The sequence below is a fragment of the Amia ocellicauda genome, chromosome 2, assembly GCF_036373705.1.
Source record: "Amia ocellicauda isolate fAmiCal2 chromosome 2, fAmiCal2.hap1, whole genome shotgun sequence".
Lineage (NCBI taxonomy): Eukaryota > Metazoa > Chordata > Actinopteri > Amiiformes > Amiidae > Amia > Amia ocellicauda.
Genome location: NC_089851.1, coordinates 15,758,103 through 15,779,187, shown reverse-complemented (window position 1 = coordinate 15,779,187; position 21,085 = coordinate 15,758,103). Strand labels below are relative to the sequence as shown.

Here is a 21,085-nt window from a genome sequence, read left to right as displayed (position 1 = left end):
TGGAAGTTGGTCTGGTTGTCTGGAAGTTTGTCTGTTTATATGAATTAATATCCACATTAATTACATAGTTGATCAATATAATTACGGATTAACTGACAGACGAATCGGACAAATTAACAAATTACTTGACAGATTACTGGATTAATTTACTACTATATAGCCTAACTGCCGGTTGAATGGCCAAATTGACGGATTTTCGAATGAATTTTCAATGAACTACCAAATTGACGGATGAACACTTTTGGCACAAACGGCGCTCCATACTATGGTATCTCCAATGAAGATTGAAAAGGTAAGCCTTTTAATCGATATAGATAGACACACTCACACAAAGGTGATTTTTGAATGCGTATTGTATTCAGATTTGATTGTATTGCTCTTTAAATATGCAAGTATAGAGGCACTTTGTGTGTGCAGGTAACCTGCTGAGGTTCCGCAGGCCCACTGGAAACAAGGGTTTCTACAGTTGATTATTTTAATTTGAATGTGTGTGATTTGCTCTGTAGTAGCGTTTGCATTTAATTATTAAAATGTCTGTGATTCTACTGTGCCTACTTCAACTGCAAAAAGCAACGTTGTAGATATTGTCTTGGCTAGTATGATACACTGGACATGTCTTTGTCTCTTTTGTTGCATTTAGATTTAGTGGATCAGAACAATATGAGCACACCTCGGCCGGACTGGCAGCCCTTTGACAGATCCGTTTACTTTGTGTTCTAACTGGAGACAGACAAGTGAAAATGTGTTTTGAACGGAGATGAAAAATGAATCGATGTTGTCGTGCAAGGCAACTCAAGGGTGGCATATTGTCCTGAAAGAAGATTCTCTGTTCAGCTGAAATGATGACACGCAGCGTGCTCGATGTCCTCCAGCTCCAGGGGATTTCATCTTGCAAAGTACGAAACTAAAGTATTCAATTATAAGTTCGAAAGCGGCATTTGTTTAGTGTTGATCTAAGAAATAAGCGCTGCATCAGGAAAACCAATCAAGAAAAAGACCGAGCCAGGTAGGAGTCGAACCTACAGTCTTCTGATCCGTAGTCAGACGCGTTATCCATTGCGCCACTGGCCCTCGCCACGGCCTGCTCGCCTGTGTGCAACACATTGGCAGAAAGCATCATTTATTGTAAAACTTGAATGTTGTAAATGTCGTGCTTAGAACTGAGACATAGATGTGCAGTTTCAGCACAGTGCTGTTCACATGCGCAGTGTATGTCCGTGCACATGTGTTGTGGCGCTAGGTGCGCAGTGCTGTGCTCAGTGCAGGGGAATTAGCTCAGATGGTAGAGCGCTCGCTTAGCATGCGAGAGGTAGCGGGATCGATGCCCGCATTCTCCAGGCTCTTTTAGCCTCACTCGGGTGTGTTTCACTAGGAGTACATGTACAGGCCTGCTAATGCTGAAGTGCTACCTTGTTGTGTGTCTTTCTCCATCCCATTGTGGACTGTGGCCGTATTTTATCCATTGAATAGCCTACATACTCAGTGAAGGACGTGGAAATGTGACCATTGTCAGTAGATAATGTCAGACGCTCATCAGAGTGGCCATAAGTGTACACTGTATATCTGGTCCCAGTGAGCAGCAGCGGGACACTGCCGGTAGTGTGTGGAGTGCAGAGCCGCGTCACAGGCCGGGCGTCCCTTCGATAGCTCAGTTGGTAGAGCGGAGGACTGTAGAGGCTCGTCAGGCATCCTTAGGTCGCTGGTTCGAATCCGGCTCGAAGGAGAAGCGTTTTTATTAACATCCTTCATGATTGACTTTATAACAGTCTTCTGAAACGGAGCGTTTCCGATGATGATGAGCAAGAGGATAAAACGAAAATGAACGCCTTTCAGCATGACAAATGTCCAGTCAACAATGGCAGGTACAATCTTCAAAGTGGCCATAGAGAAAGATGAATGAACGCATCTCCTAGGATTCTTTTAGTCATTTGTGTTTTATAGTTGGGATGGATAGTTAACTTATACATTCATTTCAACATGTATTTTGGCAGGGGACGTCCTACTGGAAATATGTTCGTCTGTGCAATACAGGAATACATATCAGGACAAGAAGGCTATTTAGCCAGCTAACACAAGGTGTTATAACAACGATTGCAGTAAAGTTGTACGTTGTTTGAGGCCAATGCAACAGTGTGACACCGTTGTGTGAACGACACAAATGGTAACTGGTCCTACAGAAACGGTGTGGTAATATTTTTTCATCGTTTCTCAAATGATATACATTACATTATATTCATGTTGGCACTGACTCTTCTCCATATAGCAGAGATGAAAGTATGGCATTAGAAAAGCAGTGATGTGGTCTTTAGGAATGGTTCAAATAATTCAAAGACAAACAGGATACTCTTTCATACAGACATTATGTAACTACACAGCAAATTCATATTGTTCTTGCCTGGGAGGCAAACTTCACTGCGAACTAGTGCCACGTATACCACACCATGTGCCATTTCTACCTTAAATGTATTACTTTTATTGTAGTATGCGTGTTAATATCAGTGATAGTTTGTCATCGTAGTAGTAGTTGTAGCAGTATAATTTAGGTTAGGAAGTTAGGTTAGGTTAGGAAGTTGTATATATCAGAAACTATGTAAGAAAGTAACTAGGTTTGTAGCTGTAGTATAATAGCAGTATCTGTTGTTAATCATCATCATCATCATCATCATAATACAATGCATACCCAAAAGGCATGATGCTGTTTTAACATAAATCATAACACATTGATAATATGCAAATAGAGCCAATAAGGAAAAGACAACTTGTGATAAAATGAACAAGAAATGTCATAGGGCACCATGGGCCTAATATGAGGCTGTGAGATGATCATCCCGCAATAAATGAATAAAAATGCATGCCTCAGAAACCCAGCAGATGGCACAATGATATAACTGCATAGAGTCAAATAGTAAAGGTTATCTTTCTGTACTGCTACAACTCCAACAGCACTTCTGTCAAATTATCCTAAAAGTTATCTGGCTAACTCGGTTAGCAGCTGTGAGGAACGGGTCCGGGTGTGTTTCTTTCTTAGAATTGCGTTGATGTTGGTAAATGGATAGCTAGTAGTTTTGAGGTCGTTAATCAGGACAGGCAACAATTGGATGGGTTTTATCAATTGAATGTTATTTTTACAATCAGATGGGTTTTAAGTTGTATATTATTTTTACAATAATTCACTATATATATATATATATATATATATATATATATATATATATATATATATATATATATACACTCAGCAAAAAATAAACATCCTCTCACTTTCAACTGCTTTTATTTTCAGCAAACATAACATGTGTAAATATTTGTATGAACATATAAACTGAAGAAGTTTCACAGACATGTGGAATAATGTGTCCCTGAACAAAGGGGTGGGGGGTCAAAATCAAAAGTAACATCTGGTGTGGCCACCAGCTGCATTAAGTACTGCAGTGCATCTCCTCCTCATGGACTGTACCCGATTTGCCAGTTCTTGCTGTGAGATGTTACCCCACTCTTCCTCCAAGGCACTTGCAAGTTCCCAGACATTTCTGGGGGGAATGGCCCTAGCCCTCACCCTCCGATCCAACAGGTCCCAGACGTGCTCAATGGGATTGAGATCCGGGCTCTTCGCTGGCCATGGCAGAACACTGACATTCCTGTCTTGCAGGAAATCACGTCCAGTGAAGGTGGGTTTGTGCCCGTAGGCGACGTTGTTGCCGGTGATGTCTGGTAAGGACCTGCCTTACAACAGGCCTACAAGCCCTCAGTCCAGCCTCTCTCAGCCTCTCTCAGACAGTCTGAGCACTGATGGAGGGATTGTGCGTTCCTGGTGTGTAACTCGGGCAGTTGTTGTTGCCATCCTGTAGCTGTCCCGCTGGTGTGATATTCGGATGTACCGATCCTGTGCAGGTGCTGTTACAGGTGGTCTGCCACTGCGAGGACGATTAGCTGTCCTCCCTGTCTCCCTTAGTGCTGTCTTAGGCGTCTCACAGTACGGATATTGCCATTTATTGCCCTGGCCACATCTGCAGTCCTCATGCCTCCTTGCAGCATGCCTAAGGCACATTCACGCAGATGAGCAGGGACCCTGGGCATCTTTCTTTTGGTGTTTTTCAGAGTCAGTAGAAAGGTCTCTTTAGTGTCTGAAGTTTTTATAACTGTGACCTTAATTGCCTACCGTCTGTAAGCTGTTAATGACTGTTCCACAGGTGCGTGTTCATTAATTGTTTATGGTTCATTGAACAAGCATGGAAAACATTGTTTAAACCCTTTACAATAAAGATCTGTACAGTTATTTGGATTTTTACAAAATTATCTTTAAAATACAGTGTCCTGAAAATGACACACTTTCTATGTGCTTATACGTGCGCTTTGTGCTTTGTGAAAGTCTTTTTAGCTCGCTGTCTTTTTGCAATGCCTTTTTGTTTTCTGCACTGTTTGGAAAAGGTAAACGCTATAGGGTTGCAGCGGATCTCATTGCTTCCTGGTTTGAGTTTCGCTGTGCTCGCTCCTAGGGCCCAGGAGCGACACCTAGTGGTTGCTTTCAGACAGTGTTCAGGACCATACATGCAGAAGCAGGGGGCACCGAGTGTAATGGCAATTTCTCCTTAATGCAGCCATTCGTATAGAGATGTATGACAATAGTTTGTTTGTTTCTTTTTCTTGTCATGTCATGCAGAAATGTTTTTTTGGAATTACTAATATGGAACTAAAAGCATAAGAATTAAGGTATTTTTAGGAAAGTGGACCGGTCCAATCAGGGGAGGTGCTACAGGAAGGGGATAAAATAGGCCTTACCTCAACCTGTAGTCAGTTCTGTTTTTGAAGCCTGTGTAAGGTAGTGACAGCTCTCAGCCAGTGCATTAAATAAACAAAGCAAGCTTATGGTAGCGGTTCAACTGTCTCAATGGTGTAAGCCATGAGTTAGCTGTATGCTTTTTCAGCTTTTTTGTTTTTTTTGTTTTATTTAAAGTCTAGTTGTACTGTTGTAAGTTTTTTATGTTTAGTTCTTGTTGTTTTTGTTTTGTGTGCAACATTCCTGTTCCTGGGCTTCTCATCCAGAAGTTATTGCACAGACCTGATTGCTGAGGTGGACTCTTTGAAGTAATAAACGTGACAACTTTATTGGTGACAAACTCTACTCTCCTTGCCACCATCCTTGGTCGCCGGGTCCGTCTACTTTTTCACAAATGGTGGCAACAGTGGGATCCAGTGGCTATAGAATGTGATAAGACAGGGGAAAATGCCACCAAATCGTGTATGGGATGAGAGAGTCGTGGAGGATGAAGAGCAGCAGTCTGAGCAAGGAGCAGAAGGACCCAGGGCAGCGGAGGCTCAGTCTTCAGTCCAGAGCACTGCAGAGTTGGTGGACTTGCAGAAGAACTTCATGTGGCTCCAGCATGCAAGAGAGGAGCGTCTGGAAAAGGAGACACAATGACAGGACCAGCGGTGGAGAGCGCTCCAGCACCAGTTCGGGTTACTCCAGGAGGAGGTAAACCAGGACAGGAAAGACCGGCAGAAGCAAGGGGGACCTGCATCTGTCATGCCTGGTCCGGTTCTAGTGCCAGTTCCAGCCTCTTTTCAACCCTCTAGTGGCTGGAAAGAAAGCCGATGAGGACATTGAGCATGACCTCACTACCTTTGAGAGGATTGCTCTAACATGTAATTGGCCAAGGGCAGAGTGGGCATTGCACCTGGTCCCCCTTTTAACAGGAAAGGCCCGAACAGCTTATGTGGCCATGGACTTACAGGACACTCAAATATATGACAAGATCAAAGAGGCAGTGTTACACAAATTTGAAATCCATGCTGAGACATACCATGAGAGATTCAGGGCTGCAAATGTGCTCACTGGAGAAACGCCCAAGGAGCTTCAAGCATGGCTTAAAGACTTGTATGAGAAATGGACGAACCCTAAGGTTCAGTCAAAGGAGGACATTGGAGAAACCATTATCCTGGAGCAGTTCATGCAGACACTGAGTCCTGACATGCGGGTTTGGATTACGGAGCATCAATCAACAACGTCTAAGGAAGCAGCGGAGTTGGCTGAGGCCTACATTGCAGCCCAACAGAGTTACACTGGGAATCGGTCCGAGAGGGATCTTCAGCCATGGTCAAATGTCCCAGGGTCTGGTAAGTCTGTGGGAGATTATAGTCGTGGTTTTAAGCACCCAGGAAAACCTCCTTTTAGACACCCTAGTCAGTCATTTAAAGGTAGGGTATGCAATCTTTTCCAGAAACATTTTTTGTTATACTGGTTGAAAGTCTCTTCACATCCTGATAGCAATCAATAATTTAAGTGGTCTAAATGTATATCTTTTGTGGAAGGAACAGGACTAAAAAAGGATCGACCAATAATTGCATTCGGTCCGAATGTAATGATAGGATGTCCTTCCTGTCTGTCAATCTATATTTGCATACCGCCACACAACTTGTTCGCGCAGACAATCACACGTCATCAGCATGGGAACCTTGACACTGTGCAGAGTGAGCGCGAGAATGGAAGGCGAGCCGCAGCTATTATTTTTTAAAACATAATAACCGTAAATAAGATGTTTACGTTCATTATTATTGTAATGTCTAACCTATGAATGTGGTAATCTGAAACTGTTGCAATCGATTCCACCCACACATCGCTCCTCCTGGCGCTGAGTGCTCTGTGCGCATGTGTGATAGAGGGGGCGTGGCTTAGGAGACGCCTCTGAAGCGAGGGTGGGCTCTATGCTTTCAATACAAGCTTGCTAACTGCTGGCTTCTCAGGATTGCATACCCTAGCTTTAAGTCTGAGAAGTCTAGCAGGGAAGCAGACCAGGTAGTTTGCTATGGATGTGGCCAGATCAGTCATATTAAACCTAAGTGTCCCTTGTGCTTTGTGCCTAGGGCTAGGGAGAACAGGAAGACTGAGGTAACGGTGAGGGAGAGAACAGTGGCTGTTAAAATCACAGGGAAAGTGTATGAAGACCTTATTGATACTGGTAGCTCTCAGACCCTAGTTAGAGCTGACTGTGTTGATCCATGTTGGTTGAGCGGGGATAAAAAAGTAAATGTTAGGTGCATTCATGGTGATGAAAGGGCTTACCCAGTGGTGGATATTAAAATGGAAGTGGCAGATCAAGCTTATGTCTTGTCTGCTGGCGTACTAAATGAAGCCCCCTATCTGGTTATTTTAGGACAAGATGTGCCCATTTTAGCTGAATTGCTGCAGGAGGGCAAGATGACAGAAGCGGAAGTACTGGTTGTGACAAGAGCACAGGCTATGAAAGACCTTGCAGATGCGCAGAAGATGTGGGATGTGTTGTCTGTATCTGCAGACGAAAAGCAGGGGCGAAAGATGAGAAGTCAGTGTCAAAAAGAGAAGTTTGAAGGCACTAAGCTGGTGGAGACAGTTCAGAACCCAGAGGTGCATGATGTCATGGACATGTTGCCTGGGGATATAGCCTCTTTGCTGAGGGAGGATGTGAGTTTGAAGTAATGTTTTGAGATGGCTGAGAGGGATTAGGACAGTGAGAAGGCTGAGAGGTTCATAATCAGAAAAGGGAAACTGTTTCACAAGGATGAGCTGGGGGAACTGTTGGTGGTACCCAAAGATCTGAGAGAGGAGGTCATGAGATTAGGGCATACCATACCTTGGGCGGGTCACTTGGATCATGCAAAGACGAGGGACAGAATCTCCATGCAATTCTTTTGGCCAGGCTGGTATAATGAGGTAGCTCAATTTTATAAATCCTGTCCAGAGTGTGACAAAGAATGTCAGAAAACTGGTGCAGTAAAGTGTGGGGACAGTGCTCCCCTTATTAGTTTACCTATTGTGGATGTGCCATTTGACAGGATTGCCATGGATGTGGTTGGGCCCTTGGAACGCAGTATTACAGGGAATCGCTACATATTGGTTGTCTGTGATTATGCAACCAGGTATCCAGAGGCATTTCCATTCAAAAAGGTAAAGTCTAGACAGGTTGCCAACATTCTGCTCCAGCTATTTTCCAGGGTAGGTGTACCAAAGGAGATCATAATAGACCAGGTAAGAAATTTTACTTCAAAATTAATGAAGCAGGTCTACCAACTCTTAGGGATTAAGGGAATTAAAACCACACAAATCACCTGCAGACTGATGGTCTGGCTGAATGTTTCAATCAAACTTTAAAGAACATGCTGCGAAAGTTTGTCTCTGAAACAGAATCCAACTGGGACCAGTGGCTCCCATACCTGCTGTTTGCATACCGAGAGGTCCCCCAAGCTTCAACTGGATTCTCGCCTTTCGAGCTCTTGTATGGTCGTCCCATGCGAGGTCCCCTTGCGGTGCTGACAGAAGCCTGGGAGGGGGAGCAGAGAGAACCAAAAATGAACATTCTTTCCTACGTCAACCGGATGAGGCAGAAGTTGGACGAACTAACCAAGTTGGTTCGGGACAACGTGACCAATTCCCAACACCAGCAGAAAACTTGGTACGACGCATCCTCCCGTAGACGTGCATTCATGCCAGGACTGCAGGTGCTGCTGTTGCTGCCCACTTCGGACAGAAGCCTACTTGCTAAATGGCAGGGCCCCTACGAGATCATGAGTAGAAAGGAGCCAGTGAATTTCGAACTCCTGCTGCCAGACAGGAGAAAGAAAAGGCAGGTCTACCACGTTAATCTGCTGAAAGAATGGATTCCGAGAAGGGGGTCCGGCTCTATACAGCTGTTTGCTCGTCAGGTGCAGGAGGAAGAGGAGTTCTAGGAGCAGTACTTTCCCACCGCAGAAGGAGCATCAACATGGCCCTGCATGGAACATTTGACTGTACAGCAGCAAAGCACTCTGAAACAACTCATACCAGAGGGTAGGTCTGGGCGATATGACTTAAAAATAATATCTCAATATTTTTAGAAGTTTGGGTGATACACGATATATATCTCAATATGTCTTGTTTTTAAATGCGGGGTGCCTTATCCCAGGGATTTTATATAGAACAATTATCCGTATTATATTAGGATGGTACAGCAGCTCCCGTCTAAAAACAGTCCATATGCACCGATGTCTCAAAAATGATTTTTTAGAGAAAACGTGAACATCATAATGCTTACGCGTTTCGACTTCCTCAGAGCACAATTATACATATACACAATATGATTCACTGTCACATAACAACAATAACACAAGTAATAGTAATCACGTAACACATGCGCTGTAAAAGGTATAGATTCAGGTAGATTTAGCACAGCCGGGTTTATAGTGGCGCATTAACATCTGCTAGACAGAGACATTTCTCCTCTGACTGTCGCGTCTCGATTATACTTACAAGTACAGCAGATTGTTAATACAAAATAGTTATAATAATAGTAATAGTAATAATGCAACTGTTGAACCACTTCACCATCTTAATAAAAAGAAAATGATACTTTCTGCATGTGTTTGCATTGTTTTCCAATATATTAAAATGCAAACAAACGTTATTATTATTTTTATACAAATTATATCAGTCTAAATTAGCGGGGGTGGGGGGTGCTTGCAGATTGAGTTCAGCCCGGCGATGAGAGCGCGGCGCAACGTGTGCGCTTGTGCATTAAAGAATCTCTTGGTTGTGTTGGTTATTGTGTGTCAGTTCACTCTCCTCCATGTCTGTCTGTGTTTCTGATGCACATTTCTTGCCACATCCGACACGTGTGGAAGAACCGGGAAGAACGCAAAACGTCCTAATGTCGAAAAATACTGCCATAAAGATTGCGAATTGCGACACCACAATATAAACGATATAGCATAATATGAAACGATAGACATTTTTCTATCGTCATACGATATATATCGTCATATCGCACAGCCCTACCAGAGGGGCTATTCCAGGAACAACCAGGCAGCCTACATAGACAACGTGGTCATTTTCAGCGAGACATGGGAGGAACATCAGCAACATCTGAGCGAAGTGTTTACCAGAATCCATGCAGCAGGACTGGTCGTCAACGCAAGCAAGTGCTCGTTAGTGCAACCCGAGGTCCAGTATCTGAGCTATGTCATCAGAGGGGGAGTTATCAAGCCACAGTTGGACAAGGTGGAGGCCATTAGGGCAAAACAGAGACCCACCACAAAGAAACAAGTGAGGTCGTTTTTGGGACCGCCGTTTCATCCCTGAGTTTTCAACTAGGGCAGCTGCCCTTAGAGTTGACAAGAAAGATGAGTGCCAACCAAGTGAAATGGACTACAGAGTGTGAAACATCCTTCGCCTACCTGAAGGACGCCATGTGCCAAGAGCCGGTACTGCAGAGTCCCAACTTTGACCTCCCATTTACTGTGCAAACGGATGCCTCTAGAGAAGGACTTTGGGTGGTGCTGCTGCAGGGTGAAGGAGAGAACCGGAAACCAGTGGTCTACATCAGCAGGAAGCTGTTCCCTCATGAAATGAAGTACTCCACTGTTGAGCTAGAGTGGCTTGCAATTAAGTGGGATCTGGACACTTCAAAATATTATGTCCTAGGGAAACACTTTGCATTGGAGTCTGACCATTGAGCACTACAGTGGTTGCATAAGATGATGAACACTAACACCCGAATCACCCGGTGGCACCTGTCCATGCAACCTTTTAAATTCACAGTGAGGTACTGTGCCAGGAAGGACAATGTCATTGCCGACTTTTTGTCCCGCCTTTCAGACTGGGACAAATCTTAAGGAGGGGGGTGTGTGTTGATGCGTTTGTCCCGACCTCATCACGAACATTAGTGTTTTGAATGACAACAAGTGCACACTGATGGCGTTGCAATAAATCCACACTGTCACTTAATGTTAACGACATTGCCGCAGAATTGCGATTTAACTTTAATATAAACCACTCAAGATCCTTACCTTGGACAAATAGCACCCGCAGAGCTTCCATGTAAAGCTATATGGGTAAACACACCAGACATTCAATCTTGGTGAAAGACTGGAAAAGACACACTTTCTATGTGCTTATATGTATGCTTTGTGCTTTGTGAAAGTCTTTTAAGCTCGCTGTCTTTTTGCAATGCCTTTTTCTTTTCTGGACTGTTTGGAAAAGGTAAACGCTATAGGGTTGCAACGGAGCTCATTGCTTCCGGGTTTGAGTTTCGCTGTGATCGCTCCTAGGGAGTGACACCTAGTGGTTGCTTTCAGACAGTGTTCAAGACCATACATATAGAAGCAGGGAGCACCGAGTATAGTTGCAATTTCTCCCTGCAGAGATGTATGACAATAGTTTGTTTGTTTCTTTTTCTTGTCATGTCATGCAGAAATGTTTTTTTGGAATTACTAATATGGAACTAAAAGCTTATGCATAAGAATTAAGGTTATAGAACATTTAGCCTTACCTGTATTTTTAGGAAAGTGGACCGGTCCAATCCGGGGAGGAGCTACAGGAAGGCGATAAAATAGGCCTTACCTCAACCTGTATTCAGTTCAGTTTTTGAAGCCTGTGTAAGGTAGTGGCTGGTCTCAGCCAGTGCATTTAATAAGCAAAGCAAGCTTATGGTAGCGGTTCCACTGTCTCAATGGCGTAAGCCATGAGTTAGCTGTATTCTTTTTCTGTTTTTGTTTTTTTCGTGTATTTAAAGCCTAGTTTTACTGGCAAGTTTTTTATGTTTAGTTTTTGTTGTTTTTGTTTTGTGTGCAACGTTCCTGTTCCTGGGCTTCTCAGAAGTTATTGCACAGACCTGATTGACGAGGTGGACTCTTTGAATCAATAAACATGACAACTTAATTGGTGACAAACTCTGCTCTCCTTGCCACTTATTCCACCATCCTTGGTCGCCGGGTCCATCTACTTTTTCATAAATGGTGGCAGCGGTGGGATCCAGTGGCTATAGAGTTCCCCTTTCTGTCAGAGTGTTCCCTTCCGTGTCAGTGACCCCAGTTGTTACATTGTTGGGTCTGAGATAAAAATCCCAGGCAGAAGGCGATGCGCTCTCTGTTCCTAAAGCCGTGAGCCGGGCTTACAGTACGCTGCTCCTGTTAATGTTCACTATTCTTCACAGCTGCAGTCAGGAGTTATTAATATAAAACCTCCTTAACTCTACCCTCAACTGGTCATTTCTAAGGAGTGTTACAATATTTATATATATATATATATAAAAGCAGTTGAAGTTAGCTGTGGGCAAGGCTAGTTTGATAGGACAAACAAAACTATGTGACGTTATGATTAAAATTTCATTTTGATGAGTTGAGTTTTGAAAAGCATACTGGCCCTCACTGTAAATACTTTTCAGGGAAGTAAAATGATCTAAGTATAAGTACACTGTATAGAGCTCCTGTTGGCTAATCTCATATCCCAAACCAGACCTACTTGTTAATATAGAATGCAAACATGCCAGCCTTTGTGCCAAACCACTTCTGACATCAGAAATAAACACTGTGCAAACACAGCTTAACTCACATTAATGGTTATTAATGGTAACGGTAATGAGTTTGAATTATATATTGTATGACAGATAGCTAGTTATATAGGTTATAAACCAAAAAAAGCCCAAGTGTTTCTTAAAGCAATTACCATGCACGGTGCGTTGCTCAGTTAAGAGAAACAATAAATAATGTAAATATAGAAAATAGTTTTTGCAAACTATAAACCCAGATGGCCAATGTTAACACAGAAATATTAGGACTGATTTAACATTACTGAAGAACATCATATTTTTATTAACTGAAGATTAAAACATTACAGTTCACATAATACTGTATGTGTAAAGTGAATCCGGCACATGAGCTAAGCTTAACACATTCATGTATATTAACCAGAAGGTTTAATTTGGAATAGTGTGAAAATGTGCCTATAACCTATAGAAATGTGCCTATAGAATGTAGCCAATATTTGATTAGCTATTTTGATTTTTGATTTTGCTACAACATATGCAAGCATTCTTGCTATTGCTATTACTATTGCTTAAATGCGAGCATCCAGAGCAAGAATGCGAGACGAGCTTTTCTCAGAGTACAACTGTGTAATCTTGTGAGCAGTGTGGTTCACAATGAATGTCTATCTGGTCAACATTGAATTTGCTGAGATTTCTACTCTGATGGAGTAAAGTGTTTACATTTACTGTACTTTACATTTTGGAAAGAGCTCTTTTACAGTTGTATACATTTGATTAAGACCATCTGCACCTAACCCAATTCGTGGATTTTCAATGAACTACCAAATTGACGGACGAACACTTTTGGCACAAACGGCGCTCCATACTATGGTATCTCCAATGAAGATTGAAAAGGTAAGCCTTTTAATCGATATAGATAGACACACTCACACAAAGGTGATTTTTGAATGCGTATTGTATTCAGATTTGATTGTATTGCTCTTTAAATATGCAAGTATAGAGGCACTTTGTGTGTGCAGGTAACCTGCTGAGGTTCCGCAGGCCCACTGGAAACAAGGGTTTCTACAGTTGATTATTTTAATTTGAATGTGTGTGATTTGCTCTGTAGTAGCGTTTGCATTTAATTATTAAAATGTCTGTGATTCTACTGTGCCTACTTCAACTGCAAAAAGCAACGTTGTAGATATTGTCTTGGCTAGTATGATACACTGGACATGTCTTTGTCTCTTTTGTTGCATTTAGATTTAGTGGATCAGAACAATATGAACACACCTCGGCCGGACTGGCAGCCCTTTGACAGATCCGTTTACTTTGTGTTCTAACTGGAGACAGACAAGTGAAAATGTGTTTTGAACGGAGATGAAAAATGAATCGATGTTGTTGTGCAAGGCAACTCAAGGGTGGCATATTGTCCTGAAAGAAGATTCTCTGTTCAGCTGAAATGATGACACGCAGCGTGCTCGATGTCCTCCAGCTCCAGGGGATTTCATCTTGCAAAGTACGAAACTAAAGTATTCAATTATAAGTTCGAAAGCGGCATTTGTTTAGTGTTGACCTAAGAAATAACCGCTGCATCAGGAAAACCAATCAAGAAAAAGACCGAGCCAGGTAGGAGTCGAACCTACAGTCTTCTGATCCGTAGTCAGACGCGTTATCCATTGCGCCACTGGCCCTCGCCACGGCCTGCTCGCCTGTGTGCAACACATTGGCAGAAAGCATCATTTATTGTAAAACTTGAATGTTGTAAATGTCATGCTTAGAACTGAGACATAGATGTGCAGTTTCAGCACAGTGCTGTTCACATGCGCAGTGTATGTCCGTGCACATGTGTTGTGGTCCCTTCGATAGCTCAGTTGGTAGAGCGGAGGACTGTAGAGGCTCGTCAGGCATCCTTAGGTCGCTGGTTCGAATCCGGCTCGAAGGAGAAGCGTTTTTATTAACATCCTTCATGATTGACTTTATAACAGTCTTCTGAAACGGAGCGTTTCCGATGATGATGAGCAAGAGGATAAAACGAAAATGAACGCCTTTCAGCATGACAAATGTCCAGTCAACAATGGCAGGTACAATCTTCAAAGTGGCCATAGAGAAAGATGAATGAACGCATCTCCTAGGATTCTTTTAGTCATTTGTGTTTTATAGTTGGGATGGATAGTTAACTTATACATTCATTTCAACATGTATTTTGGCAGGGGACGTCCTACTGGAAATATGTTCGTCTGTGCAATACAGGAATACATATCAGGACAAGAAGGCTATTTAGCCAGCTAACACAAGGTGTTATAACAACGATTGCAGTAAAGTTGTACGTTGTTTGAGGCCAATGCAACAGTGTGACACCGTTGTGTGAACGACACAAATGGTAACTGGTCCTACAGAAACGGTGTGGTAATATTATTAAAAATTTTAAACCCACATTTTCGCATCGTTTCTCAAATAATATACATTACATTATATTCATGTTGGCACTGACTCTTCTCCATATAGCAGAGATGAAAGTATGGCATTAGAAAAGCAGTGATGTGGTCTTTAGGAATGGTTCAAATAATTCAAAGACAAACAGGATACTCTTTCATACAGACATTATGTAACTACACAGCAAATTCATATTGTTCTTGCCTGGGAGGCGAACTTCACTGCGAACTAGTGCCACGTATACCACACCATGTGCCATTTCTACCTTAAATGTATTACTTTTATTGTAGTATGCGTGTTAATATCAGTGATAGTTTGTCATCGTAGTAGTAGTTGTAGCAGTATAATTTAGGTTAGGAAGTTAGGTTAGGTTAGGAAGTTGTATATATCAGAAACTATGTAAGAAAGTAACTAGGTTTGTAGCTGTAGTATAATAGCAGTATCTGTTGTTAATCATCATCATCATCATCATCATAATACAATGCATACCCAAAAGGCATGATGCTGTTTTAACATAAATCATAACACATTGATAATATGCAAATAGAGCCAATAAGGAAAAGACAACTTGTGATAAAATGAACAAGAAATGTCATAGGGCACCATGGGCCTAATATGAGGCTGTGAGATGATCATCCCGCAATAAATGAATAAAAATGCATGCCTCAGAAACCCAGCAGATGGCACAATGATATAACTGCATAGAGTCAAATAGTAAAGGTTATCTTTCTGTACTGCTACAACTCCAACAGCACTTCTGTCAAATTATCCTAAAAGTTATCTGGCTAACTCGGTTAGCAGCTGTGAGGAACGGGTCCGGGTGTGTTTCTTTCTTAGAATTGCGTTGATGTTGGTAAATGGATAGCTAGTAGTTTTGAGGTCGTTAATCAGGACAGGCAACAATTGGATGGGTTTTATCAATTGAATGTTATTTTTACAATCAGATGGGTTTTAAGTTGTATATTATTTTTACAATAATTCACTATATATATATATATATATATATATATATATATATATATATATATATACACTCAGCAAAAAATAAACATCCTCTCACTTTCAACTGCTTTTATTTTCAGCAAACATAACATGTGTAAATATTTGTATGAACATATAAACTGAACAAGTTTCACAGACATGTGGAATAATGTGTCCCTGAACAAAGGGGTGGGGGGTCAAAATCAAAAGTAACATCTGGTGTGGCCACCAGCTGCATTAAGTACTGCAGTGCATCTCCTCCTCATGGACTGTACCCGATTTGCCAGTTCTTGCTGTGAGATGTTACCCCACTCTTCCTCCAAGGCACTTGCAAGTTCCCAGACATTTCTGGGGGGAATGGCCCTAGCCCTCACCCTCCGATCCAACAGGTCCCAGACGTGCTCAATGGGATTGAGATCCGGGCTCTTCGCTGGCCATGGCAGAACACTGACATTCCTGTCTTGCAGGAAATCACGTCCAGTGAAGGTGGGTTTGTGCCCGTAGGCGACGTTGTTGCCGGTGATGTCTGGTAAGGACCTGCCTTACAACAGGCCTACAAGCCCTCAGTCCAGCCTCTCTCAGCCTCTCTCAGACAGTCTGAGCACTGATGGAGGGATTGTGCGTTCCTGGTGTGTAACTCGGGCAGTTGTTGTTGCCATCCTGTAGCTGTCCCGCTGGTGTGATATTCGGATGTACCGATCCTGTGCAGGTGCTGTTACAGGTGGTCTGCCACTGCGAGGACGATTAGCTGTCCTCCCTGTCTCCCTTAGTGCTGTCTTAGGCGTCTCACAGTACGGATATTGCAATTTATTGCCCTGGCCACATCTGCAGTCCTCATGCCTCCTTGCAGCATGCCTAAGGCACATTCACGCAGATGAGCAGGGACCCTGGGCATCTTTCTTTTGGTGTTTTTCAGAGTCAGTAGAAAGGTCTCTTTAGTGTCTGAAGTTTTTATAACTGTGACCTTAATTGCCTACCGTCTGTAAGCTGTTAATGACTGTTCCACAGGTGCGTGTTCATTAATTGTTTATGGTTCATTGAACAAGCATGGAAAACATTGTTTAAACCCTTTACAATAAAGATCTGTACAGTTATTTGGATTTTTACAAAATTATCTTTAAAATACAGAGTCCTGAAAATGACACACTTTCTATGTGCTTATACGTGGGCTTTGTGCTTTGTGAAAGTCTTTTTAGCTCGCTGTCTTTTTGCAATGCCTTTTTGTTTTCTGCACTGTTTGGAAAAGGTAAACGCTATAGGGTTGCAGCGGATCTCATTGCTTCCTGGTTTGAGTTTCGCTGTGCTCGCTCCTAGGGCCCAGGAGCGACACCTAGTGGTTGCTTTCAGACAGTGTTCAGGACCATACATGCAGAAGCAGGGGGCACCGAGTGTAATGGCAATTTCTCCTTAATGCAGCCATTCGTATAGAGATGTATGACAATAGTTTGTTTGTTTCTTTTTCTTGTCATGTCATGCAGAAATGTTTTTTTGGAATTACTAATATGGAACTAAAAGCATAAGAATTAAGGTATTTTTAGGAAAGTGGACCGGTCCAATCAGGGGAGGTGCTACAGGAAGGGGATAAAATAGGCCTTACCTCAACCTGTAGTCAGTTCTGTTTTTGAAGCCTGTGTAAGGTAGTGACAGCTCTCAGCCAGTGCATTAAATAAACAAAGCAAGCTTATGGTAGCGGTTCAACTGTCTCAATGGTGTAAGCCATGAGTTAGCTGTATGCTTTTTCAGCTTTTTTGTTTTTTTTTGGTTTATTTAAAGTCTAGTTGTACTGTTGTAAGTTTTTTATGTTTAGTTCTTGTTGTTTTTGTTTTGTGTGCAACATTCCTGTTCCTGGGCTTCTCATCCAGAAGTTATTGCACAGACCTGATTGCTGAGGTGGACTCTTTGAAGTAATAAACGTGACAACTTTATTGGTGACAAACTCTACTCTCCTTGCCACTTATTCCACCATCCTTGGTCGCCGGGTCCGTCTACTTTTTCACAAATGGTGGCAACAGTGGGATCCAGTGGCTATAGAATGTGATAAGACAGGGGAAAATGCCACCAAATCGTGTATGGGATGAGAGAGTCGTGGAGGATGAAGAGCAGCAGTCTGAGCAAGGAGCAGAAGGACCCAGGGCAGCGGAGGCTCAGTCTTCAGTCCAGAGCACTGCAGAGTTGGTGGACTTGCAGAAGAACTTCATGTGGCTCCAGCATGCAAGAGAGGAGCGTCTGGAAAAGGAGACACAATGACAGGACCAGCGGTGGAGAGCGCTCCAGCACCAGTTCGGGTTACTCCAGGAGGAGGTAAACCAGGACAGGAAAGACCGGCAGAAGCAAGGGGGACCTGCATCTGTCATGCCTGGTCCGGTTCTAGTGCCAGTTCCAGCCTCTTTTCAACCCTCTAGTGGCTGGAAAGAAAGCCGATGAGGACATTGAGCATGACCTCACTACCTTTGAGAGGATTGCTCTAACATGTAATTGGCCAAGGGCAGAGTGGGCATTGCACCTGGTCCCCCTTTTAACAGGAAAGGCCCGAACAGCTTATGTGGCCATGGACTTACAGGACACTCAAATATATGACAAGATCAAAGAGGCAGTGTTACACAAATTTGAAATCCATGCTGAGACATACCATGAGAGATTCAGGGCTGCAAATGTGCTCACTGGAGAAACGCCCAAGGAGCTTCAAGCATGGCTTAAAGACTTGTATGAGAAATGGACGAACCCTAAGGTTCAGTCAAAGGAGGACATTGGAGAAACCATTATCCTAGAGCAGTTCATGCAGACACTGAGTCCTGACATGCGGGTTTGGATTACGGAGCATCAATCAACAACGTCTAAGGAAGCAGCGGAGTTGGCTGAGGCCTACATTGCAGCCCAACGGAGTTACACTGGGAATCGGTCCGAGAGGGATCTTCAGCCATGGTCAAATGTCCCAGGGTCTGGTAAGTCTGTGGGAGATTATAGTCGTGGTTTTAAGCACCCAGGAAAACCTCCTTTTAGACACCCTAGTCAGTCATTTAAAGGTAGGGTATGCAATCTTTTCCAGAAACATTTTTTGTTATACTGGTTGAAAGTCTCTTCACATCCTGATAGCAATCAATAATTTAAGTGGTCTAAATGTATATCTTTTGTGGAAGGAACAGGACTAAAAAAGGATCGACCAATAATTGCATTCGGTCCGAATGTAATGATAGGATGTCCTTCCTGTCTGTCAATCTATATTTGCATACCGCCACACAACTTGTTCGCGCAGACAATCACACGTCATCAGCATGGGAACCTTGACACTGTGCAGAGTGAGCGCGAGAATGGAAGGCGAGCCGCAGCTATTATTTTTTAAAACATAATAACCGTAAATAAGATGTTTACGTTCATTATTATTGTAATGTCTAACCTATGAATGTGGTAATCTGAAACTGTTGCAATCGATTCCACCCACACATCGCTCCTCCTGGCGCTGAGTGCTCTGTGCGCATGTGTGATAGAGGGGGCGTGGCTTAGGAGACGCCTCTGAAGCGAGGGTGGGCTCTATGCTTTCAATACAAGCTTGCTAACTGCTGGCTTCTCAGGATTGCATACCCTAGCTTTAAGTCTGAGAAGTCTAGCAGGGAAGCAGACCAGGTAGTTTGCTATGGATGTGGCCAGATCAGTCATATTAAACCTAAGTGTCCCTTGTGCTTTGTGCCTAGGGCTAGGGAGAACAGGAAGACTGAGGTAACGGTGAGGGAGAGAACAGTGGCTGTTAAAATCACAGGGAAAGTGTATGAAGACCTTATTGATACTGGTAGCTCTCAGACCCTAGTTAGAGCTGACTGTGTTGATCCATGTTGGTTGAGCGGGGATAAAAAAGTAAATGTTAGGTGCATTCATGGTGATGAAAGGGCTTACCCAGTGGTGGATATTAAAATGGAAGTGGCAGATCAAGCTTATGTCTTGTCTGCTGGCGTACTAAATGAAGCCCCCTATCTGGTTATTTTAGGACAAGATGTGCCCATTTTAGCTGAATTGCTGCAGGAGGGCAAGATGACAGAAGCGGAAGTACTGGTTGTGACAAGAGCACAGGCTATGAAAGACCTTGCAGATGCGCAGAAGATGTGGGATGTGTTGTCTGTATCTGCAGACGAAAAGCAGGGGCGAAAGATGAGAAGTCAGTGTCAAAAAGAGAAGTTTGAAGGCACTAAGCTGGTGGAGACAGTTCAGAACCCAGAGGTGCATGATGTCATGGACATGTTGCCTGGGGATATAGCCTCTTTGCTGAGGGAGGATGTGAGTTTGAAGTAATGTTTTGAGATGGCTGAGAGGGATTAGGACAGTGAGAAGGCTGAGAGGTTCATAATCAGAAAAGGGAAACTGTTTCACAAGGATGAGCTGGGGGAACTGTTGGTGGTACCCAAAGATCTGAGAGAGGAGGTCATGAGATTAGGGCATACCATACCTTGGGCGGGTCACTTGGATCATGCAAAGACGAGGGACAGAATCTCCATGCAATTCTTTTGGCCAGGCTGGTATAATGAGGTAGCTCAATTTTATAAATCCTGTCCAGAGTGTGACAAAGAATGTCAGAAAACTGGTGCAGTAAAGTGTGGGGACAGTGCTCCCCTTATTAGTTTACCTATTGTGGATGTGCCATTTGACAGGATTGCCATGGATGTGGTTGGGCCCTTGGAACGCAGTATTACAGGGAATCGCTACATATTGGTTGTCTGTGATTATGCAACCAGGTATCCAGAGGCATTTCCATTCAAAAAGGTAAAGTCTAGACAGGTTGCCAACATTCTGCTCCAGCTATTTTCCAGGGTAGGTGTACCAAAGGAGATCATAATAGACCAGGTAAGAAATTTTACTTCAAAATTAATGAAGCAGGTCTACCAACTCTTAGGGATTAAGGGAATTAAAACCACACAAATCACCTGCAGACTGATGGTCTGGCTGAATGTTTCAATCAAACTTTAAAGAACATGCTGCGAAAGTTTGTCTCTGAAACAGAATCCAACTGGGACCAGTGGCTCCCATACCTGCTGTTTGCATACCGAGAGGTCCCCCAAGCTTCAACTGGATTCTCGCCTTTCGAGCTCTTGTATGGTCGTCCCATGCGAGGTCCCCTTGCGGTGCTGACAGAAGCCTGGGAGGGGGAGCAGAGAGAACCAAAAATGAACATTCTTTCCTACGTCAACCGGATGAGGCAGAAGTTGGACGAACTAACCAAGTTGGTTCGGGACAACGTGACCAATTCCCAACACCAGCAGAAAACTTGGTACGACGCATCCTCCCGTAGACCTGCATTCATGCCAGGACTGCAGGTGCTGCTGTTGCTGCCCACTTCGGACAGAAGCCTACTTGCTAAATGGCAGGGCCCCTACGAGATCATGAGTAGAAAGGAGCCAGTGAATTTCGAACTCCTGCTGCCAGACAGGAGA

The 21,085-nt window shown here is 43.2% G+C and overlaps 5 non-coding genes across 5 annotated transcripts; 3 read left to right on the top strand and 2 right to left on the bottom strand.

Moving 5' to 3' along the window:
• Positions 1 to 998: 998 nt before the first annotated feature.
• On the bottom strand, positions 999 to 1,071 carry trnar-acg (transfer RNA arginine (anticodon ACG)). The gene has a single exon. It is a non-coding gene; the product is annotated as a tRNA-Arg (tRNA).
• A 193-nt stretch (positions 1,072 to 1,264) lies between these two features.
• On the top strand, positions 1,265 to 1,337 carry trnaa-agc (transfer RNA alanine (anticodon AGC)). Its single transcript has one exon. It is a non-coding gene; the product is annotated as a tRNA-Ala (tRNA).
• Positions 1,338 to 1,637: 300 nt separating this feature from the next.
• trnay-gua (transfer RNA tyrosine (anticodon GUA)) lies at positions 1,638 to 1,723 on the top strand. Its single transcript is given in 2 exon segments — positions 1,638 to 1,674; positions 1,688 to 1,723. It is a non-coding gene; the product is annotated as a tRNA-Tyr (tRNA).
• A 12,149-nt stretch (positions 1,724 to 13,872) lies between these two features.
• Positions 13,873 to 13,945, bottom strand: trnar-acg (transfer RNA arginine (anticodon ACG)). The gene has a single exon. It is a non-coding gene; the product is annotated as a tRNA-Arg (tRNA).
• Positions 13,946 to 14,110: 165 nt separating this feature from the next.
• Positions 14,111 to 14,196, top strand: trnay-gua (transfer RNA tyrosine (anticodon GUA)). The gene is given in 2 exon segments: positions 14,111 to 14,147; positions 14,161 to 14,196. It is a non-coding gene; the product is annotated as a tRNA-Tyr (tRNA).
• The last annotated feature ends 6,889 nt before the right edge of the window (positions 14,197 to 21,085 follow it).